The sequence below is a fragment of the Lathamus discolor genome, chromosome 6, assembly GCF_037157495.1.
Source record: "Lathamus discolor isolate bLatDis1 chromosome 6, bLatDis1.hap1, whole genome shotgun sequence".
Lineage (NCBI taxonomy): Eukaryota > Metazoa > Chordata > Aves > Psittaciformes > Psittacidae > Lathamus > Lathamus discolor.
In genome coordinates, this window is record NC_088889.1 from 73,245,685 (window position 1) to 73,256,148 (window position 10,464).

The window sequence follows — 10,464 nt, forward strand, 5'->3', positions numbered from 1 at the left end:
AACAAGTGATAGAACAAGAGGAGATGGCCTCAAGCTGCACCAGGGGAGGTTTAGACTGGGTATTAGGAACAATTCCTTCCCCAGAGGGTGCTCAGGCATTGGAGCAGGCTGACGAGGGCAGTGGTGGCATCACTGTCCCTGGAAGTGTTCACAAACCGTGTAGATGAGGCCCTCAGTGACATGGTTTAGTGGGGGCCTTGGCAGTGCTGGGGGAACAGGCACACTTGACGAGCTTAAATGTCTTTTCCAACCTGGTTGATTCTATGAGATAAAGTGATGTGGAATGAGGCTCAGCTCGCTCATTAATGCAGGCACAGAGAGCTCAGTTTTATTGGTTTCACTCCAACTGCTTTGTCCAAGGAACAAGCTGTCACAGGCGTGAGCTGTCACACACAGGCATGAGCTGTCACTGCAGCCACATCCGCATCCGCATCGATCCTGACATCCTGGATCCATCATGCCTCAGCCGGCACCAGCACCCCCATCGCTCAGGAGTGCTGCCCAAACCTCTGCTCTGCTGCCACCACAGAGACATCTCTAAGCTCCTGCCCTGCAGTCAACAGGATTTTTATCACTGCTCTGTGTTGCGGTACATTGTGCTGCCTCAAAAGCTGCTGCTGCAAAGCAAGAGCAAGTCTGACAAGTGCTGCCCTCCTGGACCTGGAGTCCTCCCCGCTGCTTGTAACAAAGTGCTTTTGGAGCTGCTGACCTGTCCCTTGCAGGCTGAGAGACACGAGCCATTTCCTGCTGGGGATGAACCCATCAGGGGGCAAGATGCGAGGTCCCCAGGTGGGCTCTGCAGCACCCAGCCAGGAGATGCTGCCCAGATGTAGGACCCAATGGCAGGACCTGGGGAGATCACAGGGGCATAGTTAGATGAGCTGCAGTCTTTCCCCATCCCATTCCCCCTCTGCAAAGGGCTGGTAGGTAGCTTTGGGCACCCAAAAAGACAGCACCAAGCATAGGCTGACTGACAGCTGCTGGCATTGGGATGAGAACACAAGGAACAAAAACGTGTGACCTATCCTGTCCCATGGGATCCAGGATATGGTCCTGAGCCAGGCTCTGGGGGATGCTGTCTCTCCAAGGGATCTGCTGCCCAGGTGAGAGTGTGGCCTTCACCTTCCTGCTGAACGCACCCCTGCTCCAGGAGCTCTCATCCTGGCACTTCTCAAGGGTGAGTGGTTATTGTCTGCCTGGAGACTATTTTCAGCACCCTTATGCTGCTCACCTGCATTCACAATCCTGAGGAAATCCTTACTATTTATCCACTTCAACTTTCTTCCTTCCACAGTCACTGCCCGTAATGGCCATGAAGGAGATCCGCTGAGAGTTGTTTTGTTTTCCTTTTCCTGGCAGACCACACTCACTGTGCTTCCTGTGGGGTCCCACTGCCACGTGTCCCACTCAAAGACGGTGGGTGCGGAGCAGTCAGGAAATGCTTCTGTGTGTTCCTTTCTGCCATCCCAGCCGCAGGGGTGTTTAACTGGCAGAGCATCCTAGCCCAGCCAGGGGGGTTTCTCACCTCCCACACAGATAAGGGGTTTAGGATTCCCACAGGACTTACAACTCAGGCCAGAAAAGGCAAAGAGATCTGGGAGCAAAGCAGAGCCTACTACTGCCTCCAAGTCTATTCCAGAGGAGTACCAGCCTTTGGGAAGGCTCTCCTCCCCCTCTGCCAAGTCACAAAGGCAAAAAGCCTGAGGACATGCAGAGCCAGGCTTGTGAGGCTGCTTTGGGGACAGACTTTATATTGCACAAAAAGGGGCTGAAAAAGCCACCAATGGGGATTAGTAGGTTTGATGGGATGGATACACAGCCCAAAGCATGTGTAGCAGCTGTACTGGCTCTTCTACCCCACCAAGCTTCTGCCCTCTGCCACCCAGTATCACCAGTGCTATCCGACTCCTCTGACTTCCAAGTGCTGCCATGTGGGAGGGGGCTTTGGAAAGCCATTGAACAGGGTAAAAAATGCTCTAAAGAAGGACACATGCCAGTGCGCAGCCCCAGCATGCTCTGGCTTTGCTCTAAGCTCACAGACATGAACGGAAGCTGCAGGTTATGGCTTTGGGCTGGGCCCCAACACTGGGAAGCACATCCAGCCCCGTGGTTCCACCACTGTTTGTACAAACCCTATCTCCTTGTAGCCAGAATGGTCAAGCCAGGCAGCCACCAGCTATAAATGCAAGCAGTTCTTGGGTCATGGAATAGCTTTGGATTCCACATGGCTTGAGACAGGCACCTACTGCACTGATGGGCTCAAAGAAGCTGGCCAGGACAGGCCGTTCAGTGTTTCTTGAGACACCACTTTCTAGTCACTGCCTTTTCTCTCAGTGCTGCTTGGTGCTGGCCAGGGCCACCAGCTGGGGGAGAAGCCATGGTTGCTGAGAAGAGCAGGAGAGCAGCCTGTCTTCAGCCAGTGAACATATGGTTGAGGAAGACTGCAGCTGTACAAGCATGATGGGATGCTTATTCTCAAGAAACAGCAGATGTACCTCACCTGGCCTTGACACAAAAAGCTTTTTGTCTTAGCTGCAACAGAACTACAATGCCAAGCAATCCCCTCACCCAGGTACACGCCAAAAGATGCCCGGATCCCACCCCACCACACCCCTTGGTTCATGCCAGGTCTCCTCTGGGAAGGCTGCGATGACACTAGTTCTGCAAGCTGCTGCTACACACTGTGAAAGCTGGAGCTGTCAGGGAACAGAAATGAAAAAGGAATGAGATCTGGCTGAAGATCACAGGAGTGGGATGTAGACAAAGAATCTAGGAGGAGCAGCAGGAGCAAGCACTGACAGACCATTCAGGGCCAGCTTCAGTTCAGGGCAGATGACAATAATCACAGAATCATGGAATGGTTTGAGTCAGAAGGGACCTTAAAACTCATCCAGTTCCAACCCCCTGCCATGGGCAGGGGCACTTTTCACTAGACCAGGTTGCTCCAAGTCCCGGCCAACCTGGCCTTGAACACTGCCAGGGATGGGGCAGCCACAGCTTCTCTGGGCACCCTGTGCCAGCGCCTCAGCACCCTCACAGGGAAGAGAATTGGTGGCAAAGACCATTTCTTGATTGCTGATCCAAGTGGCTCTGGAAAGCCTTGAGACCAGCAGTGCTTCTGCAAGCTCTGCATCTCTTACAGAGGTCCACGCTGAGTCTTGACAGCACCAAGAGAGTCTCAACCTAGTGAACAGATCATACCCATGGGAACCACATGAACAAGATGATGAGGCAGGAGCCCTGTGGTGGTGAAGCAATGCAGGCAGAGGGGTGCAACCTTAGTCCTCCTCTCTGGCAGCATTCAGTCAGCAACAAGCCAGGCAGGGAGAGGCATGCAATGGGACTCTAAGCCCACTGGGAATGCTGGTGCAATACAAAGTTCAGGACTTCAGACCCTGTGCTGTGCAGTTTCTTGATCCATGGACACAGTGGATAGACAAGACAAACCACCCACAGATGGGTGTCACAAGCTGTGGCCATCTAACCCGTACAGCCTGAGTGAGCTACAGAAAACAGGCAGTGAGTGATGGGGGGGGACACTTACCAATAGCTGCTCTAAGCAGTATCGGTCTCAGGCTGAGCAGCTGTTTCAGGCCTGCAAGAAAAGAACAAAACCAAAACACACAGGCATTCAGTGGGGAGGTGACAACCCCATCTTGAAGCAAGAGGAGAAACTAAACAGTGGCATCACCCCTGGGAGGAAGGACACTTTCACCAGGGTAAAGCAGTGGTCGTCAGCCCAGTGCTTGCAGGTGGGACCTGCTGATGCTGCTCATAGGCTGAGGATGCAGCAATTCAAACCAAGGTTGCTGGGGAGAGCAGAGCAGCTTTTGGTCAACCAGTTGCAGAGCTCTTTGCACACCTATGGCTACAGCCCAAATGCTCCTCTTCTTTGCACTGGTGCGAAGACCAAAAAACTTCAGTGCCCCAAGATGGATTTCATACCAGAATGAGCTGTGACAGAGTACAGATGAGCAAACCAGCAGCCGCAGCAGATCAGATTGTCAAAGGCCCTTCCAACATGCAGAGGCGCAGTGCCCACTCTCGAGGAGTATCCTAGCTATGAAATGCTGAGCCCAGCGAGTGCTTGAATGTTTGCACATACTTCAAAGGGCGTTGAAACATGCACATAACCCCTGACACTAGGAAGCGTATAAGGAGTTCTTGCTTTCAGCTACATGCAACCCTGACAGAAAAGGACATCTTCTTCCCTGCTCATCAGCTCCAGGGAGATGGGCTTTCTGAATCTACTTCCCTTAAGTACTATGCACTCAAGGCAAAAAGGGGAAGCTGCCTAAATATCTGCCCAGTCCTGGACACGGGATGAACACCTCCATGCGGAGTGGCAGGGCTCCTTGCTCCCTTGAGACCCAGACCTGTGACCAGAACATGGCTTTGTGGGTGCCACCAAGCTGCCTTCCCCTTGACACAGTTGATGGTGGCTCACATGATCAACCAGGGTCCCACATCTATGTAGTATGAACATCCCTCCTCCCTGCTCCCCATCTTCCTCTGAACAAACCTTGTACTGGTGCAGCTTCTGAGGAAAAGGCTCTCATTATAAAACAGCAGATGCTTTTCATGTCTGAGGAAGGTTGTTTCAGCTGCCAACATAACCTGATGCTTAGCGACCCTCGGTCACCTCCAAATTGCCATGACAGAGCATGACCTATCTTGCAGAGCCAAAGTGATGTTAAATTGTGTCATTACGTCTGCATACCACACACACAATATATTCCCTATATGACCTATTGTACACAGGTAATGCATCACAAATATTGGTATCCCCCCGGATACCTAACAATATAAGTGTGCTTACATGAACTATCTTCAAACATGCTTCAGTTCATGGAACCAGCACAAATATTTAACATGTGCTGGAGAAGGTAGAAATGGCAGAGGATGTGCTGGACAAATACACACCACATAGCTGTGCATGTACATACATTTGTCTACACGCTGTGCATTATGTTAGACAAAGAGCACCATTACAAGGAGTGGAACTAAGCTCCCCCAAGCTATAGATGATAGGACCACTCTCAGACTCTCAGTGTAAGCATTGACCATTGAAATGGAAAAGAAAGAAAACCTGCATAAACCTTATATCCCCCTTGCTCTCCTCCTTTTCCTGCAGTGGGAAGAAGCTGGGCAGCCAGCTGCTGTAGGAGCCCATACTGAGTTTCCATAGGTGCTATTTCTCCCTTTCCTGTCACTTAGGTCCACTTTGGAGCTGGACTGAGTCTTCTGTAACAAAGCTGTAGAGCTGTGGTCCATCAGCATGGCTCAGTTTGAGTCTCTGCAGTGAAAAGGCTTATCAACAGAAATAAAGCCTTTCCATTTCACTTCAGAGGTGTAGCCCCCACTGTCCCTGCACAGCGACTGACGACAGCTTGGACAACGCAAAACCAAGCTGCAGTGCTGCCTTCAGATCTTACTTGGCACGGCCACTGCAGCCCATCAAGATGCTGTGGGCTCCATGAACGGCTCAGCTGCCACCCTGAAACCATGCACTGGGAAAGGCCTCTCCATTTCCACGGAGGTTCCCAAGACAAGACACTGCCCCTTCACACACACACAGAGGTGAACAATAGAAGCCAGGTAGGGCTTTTGCTGACATGTCAGCCAATTCAGGCTACTCACAAGAGTCTCTTCACTGGCCCATGTCAAGGAAGAAAATGATGCTAACTCTTCCTCAGCTCTTCTCCTCCCACATGGCCAAAGCTTCTGCCCCATATTAACAGGGGAAGGTATCCCAGAACTATCTTGTGATCCTCCACATCCCCCATCTTCACAATTTCACTCATCCGTCGTCCCCTCCTATCCCTGAGCCGCTGCACACCTCCCACAGGGAGCCACCAGCACCATGAGGAGCTGTTGACAGTTGTCCTCTCACCCTACCTGGTAAGGACACAGCTGAGATTAGCAGAAACAGAGTCCATAAGAGCAGGAAAAGAAAAGAAGAAGGATGCAAGGAGAGCTACAGCCAAAACAAGATGCCCATGGAAAGCTGTGTTTACCGGTAACCCTCATGGTATCTCCTGGAAGCAGTCGGGTGCTGTCTTCTTTTCACATACAGATCTGTGTCTACTGTCTCCTGAACTGCTTGCTCTGGAAGCAGGACAAAGAAAGATAAATCTCTGTCAGTGTGCTCCTTCCAGCTATCGGCAAGCCCTGCAGGAGACTGCCTGAGAATAACTGCTGGTGGGGGATAAGCACCACAGGATGAGGAATGGCACTCCTGAGTGGTGGACATTGTGTAACAGTCCACAAAACCTGTATAGCAGCCCTCCTTCTTTTCTCAGTTGAAAATGTCTTTATCCCCTCATGTTTAATAAACTTCTTAAATTTGGCGCTTTTTAGGGTGGTGTGTTTGGAAACCCAGTACACTGACCTTCTGAATACCGCAACTGCTGCACAGTGCAGGAAACCAAATGACTTCATTGAATCCTTGTGGTCTCCCTCTCCTCCACACTGGCCAACAAGGCTGGCCTTACGCCATATGAAGGCAGCACTTCTTTCAATACCTGAAGCTATCTGTCCTGCTCTCCTAGGAGGCACATCACCTGCTGCATTTCCCACATAGGTTCCGACAGCTCAGGAGAGCACAAAACCAAATGGCCAAACCAAAAATCCCTCCCCCTTTGGAGAACTGCCATCAGCTCATGGCTGTTCAGTCTCTTCCTCACCAGCTGGTGCAGATGAAGGTCTGGCCTTGTGCTTTTTGTGTCACACAGTCCATTGTGAATGCATATACATACTTATGATAAATATGTGTGTGCATTGAATACAATAAGGAGGCATATAAATAAGCTGTGATTTCCAAACATAAATTTGCAGGACTGCAGGGTAAGGAAGCGGGTTAAAGCAGCTTTACCTGCAGGTGATAAAGAGGAAACTAAAATTAGGGGGGCTTCCTTCCCTTCAGCACACACAATACCAAAGGGCTGTAGAGCTGGTCAAATCAAATGTTGGCAATGGAAGATTTATTGTAAAACAAAGCATGGATTTAATTATTTGGGGTTTGGTCAAAAATGCTTGTTAAGATTGCGGATAGAAGCAATAAAAGCTCCTAAAAGCTGCCATCAAGAGTAACTGTCAGCGGCATTTTGTGGAGGGCAGTTCTGAAAGCCACTGCCTATGGAAGGGCTGGGATGAGAATGCACTCCCCACCTCATCCTGGTAAACCCTCCTTTACCCACCTCTGCCCACTAACAACTCATCTCCTGGGCTCTAAGGCTTAGCGCCACAGTGTTCAGGACAACGGTCTCTCATGAAACCAATGCCCAGAGATGTCTCCTGACTTGATTTCCCTTCTTTCCTTCAAAAAGTATCAGCAGGGAAATGCCCACTTGCCTGGCAGATAACGCACAGTGCTCACAGCTGGACTGAGGGTGGTAAGAAGGAACCTGACTATTTGTCTGGGTGTACAGATACTCGTGCATGAGATGACAAAGTCAGAAGTGTTTTCCCCATCACTCCTGGCTGACATGTAAAAGCCTGCATGGGAGAAGATTGCTCCAGCCATAATCTTGGGGCTTGGCCCAACTCACCAATCTCTTCCACAATATTCTCAGTGCTTCCAGAAGGAGTGGTTTTCCCCTGTTCAGAAACAAAACAAGAGTAACAGCCTCAGGTGGGTGACCCCTCAACCTGCCCTTTTGTTCTGACAGAGGAATAGGAAGCGCTGAGGCTTTCCTGGTTATTGCTGTGATTAACTCCATGGACACCAAAGCGCTGCCCTCCTGCTCTCAGCACCAGTCCCTGATGTCTTCAGCCACTCCACCCAGCAGACTGGTGTCCATCCCGGCCAGCGCAAGCCCTTCAATTATGCTGCTATACAACCATCTCAAGAGCTAAGTCCTTCTCAGGGTTGTTTTTTTTTTCTCCCTTAAAAAAGGAACATTCAGGTAAGTGCAAATTGACAGTGTTTGCTCCAGAGTTTGGGTTAAAGAGCAAGAACAGCCACTGTTCATCCTGAAAGCCACCACTAACAGGACTGACATGCACACAGTGAAACAACGATGAACAATGCTGCCCCTAGACCTGCCCCTATCACCAGTGGTAAGAGCGGAGCAAGCTGGGAAGTGCCGGACTCCCCAACACTGGACTCTTTCAAGATCTGTCTGGACAAGGTGCTGGGACATCCAGTCTAGGTCATGCTTTGCCTAGAAAGGTTGGAGCAGATGATCCTTGAGGTTCCTTCCAACCCAGTATTCCATGATCCACGAAATTACTAGAGATTTGTGTATACAAAAGGCTTAAGTCCTACTGAGACACAGCCACTGGAACTGCAAACCCAGTCAAAGATGTACTGTACCCCTGCAGCTGCACCCTAGAGCTGACCACAGGCACCTTCACGTCTTCACGAGCTGGATCTCACCTTCCTGCACCAAAAGAATGGATGAGGAATCCACTCCCTCTGCTCACTTGGACCAGAGGAGGCTTCCCTAATACCAGCTGAATGATGAATGCCAATACCTGAAAGCATCAGATGCCATTTTCTAATCTCTTCAACTCAGCAACAATAGAAAAAGATGAGTTAGAAAAAGAATTGGGGTGAAATGATGTTATGAATTCCCCTAGGGGTTGGTTCAAAGAGTTTATCAGGGGAAATACTGATTACATTGATCCCACAGGTGCTGGAGTATTTAGTGCTTTGTTATTTGGGATAACAAAGAAAATCACACCACAGAGTCCATGATGTGGCATATGATTATAAATACTAAGAAAAAAAAATTAGAAAAAAATTAAAAGAAGCTTTAAAAAAATCTAAGAACACCCCCCCCCCTTTATTTATTTATTTTTTTACACTCATATGGAGAAAGTAACAAAAGGCTGATTTAATTTAATTCAAATGCAAGTTATCCCTGTAAGTCCTGGGCAAGAGTCAAGTACAAGCTGCCTGAGCAGCTGAGCAGGACCTGACCTCTGAGCTGAGAAATGCCTGTTCAATGTGCAGGCCTCCATGCAGGCAAGAATTACTGTGGAGGTGCTATGTAGGCTGCTTGCTGAGTGCTGCCTGCCCTCCAGAGGTGTCTCTGAACTTTGTCAGGCTTTAAAGAACCTGAAGGGACCATCTGAGCCTTGCAGTGGAAACGTTGGCTTATCTGTGGTCCACTTCCACTACTGCCCTCCAGCATCCAAACCCTGATGTTATTCCAGCAGCTTGGGGCTGGTGGGTGAGAAGGAACAACCAAACAAAGGAATGGAAAAATACAGAACAGATGGGGAAAACATATCCAATTAGCTCCCAGACTGCAATTCCAGAAAGCCTTCCTTCTGGCAAAAGTGTGCTGTGGCATTAACTTGACCTCTTGGGTTTAGAGGCTGCCAACAGCTCCTGCTCTCGGTTGGGATATCTGAACAGGTCATACTGGTACAGCCCTGCGTTCCTGCAGGGGCCTCACTGTAACTCTATACAGTCTGTGTGCCGCAGCAACCCGCTGTTGGGAGCAGGAGTCCCAGAGCCCTGGCTCCTCCTCAGAGGCCATGTGCCCCATGTACATCACTGGAGAGGGCAGGAGGCAGCAGCATGCAAGGGTGATGCTTGGACAAAGACAGGCTTCCCACAGCAGACAGTTCACCAAGATTTTTCCAAACAAGAACTATGGGTTTCCTGAAAACACCCTTCAGTGGAAAGCCAACTGCTTTTGATGCAAAGCTGAACAAAAGCAGACAGGAAGAGTGGACCAGTGTCTGACACACTGCTGGTGTTGAACTCAAACCAGCTCCCCTACCCAGTGAAACATCTACAGGAGAACCACAGCAGTACCCACTGCCAGGCAAGCACACAGCACAGACACTTTCCTCACACTCAGTAGGATATAGCAAACTAGTTGCCATAGTTGCCCCGGCCATCATGAACTTGTGCTTTCTAAACAGGACAACAGTGATGGAAGGAGAAGGGCAGGAGTAGCTAATTGAATTTCTCCTGGCTGAACAAAGCTGTGCTTCTGGGCAGACCTTAGAGCAACTTCCAGTGCCTGAAGGGGCTACAAGAAACCTGGAGAGGGGCTTTGGACAAGGGCCTGTAGGAACAGGACAAGGGGGAATGGCTTTAACCTGACAGAGGGGAGACTGAGATGAGCTCTTAGGCAGAAGCTCTTCCCTGTGAGGGTGCTGAGGCGCTGGCACAGGTTGCCCAGAGAAGCTGTGGCTGCCCCATCCCAGGCAGTGATCAAGGCCAGGTTGGCTGGGGCTTGGAGCAACCTGGTCTAGTGAAAGGTGTCCCTGCCCATGGCAGGGGGCTGGAACTGGATGAGCTTTAAGGTCCCTTCCAACCCAAACCAGTCTGCGATTCTATGATTCTATAATAAATGTAAAAGGGCATCTGCTAAGAAGTGGAACCCGTGGATGCACTAATGCCACTGAACACTGCCAAGTGCAAGTGGTGGTTTTGCTCCATCCTTCCTCAGGCTTACAAGAGACCAACTTACTGCATCTGAATGCTCTACCAGTCAGCTG

The 10,464-nt window shown here is 50.1% G+C and overlaps 1 long non-coding RNA gene across 1 annotated transcript; it reads right to left on the reverse strand.

The window, feature by feature from the left end:
• Window positions 1-346: 346 nt before the first annotated feature.
• Window positions 347-8,784, reverse strand: LOC136016416 (uncharacterized). Its single transcript, XR_010613597.1, has 4 exons — window positions 7,551-8,784; window positions 6,018-6,108; window positions 3,545-3,595; window positions 347-2,696 (listed from the first exon to the last, which is right to left on the reverse strand). It is a non-coding gene; the product is annotated as an uncharacterized LOC136016416 (long non-coding RNA).
• Between the last annotated feature and the right edge of the window lie 1,680 nt (window positions 8,785-10,464).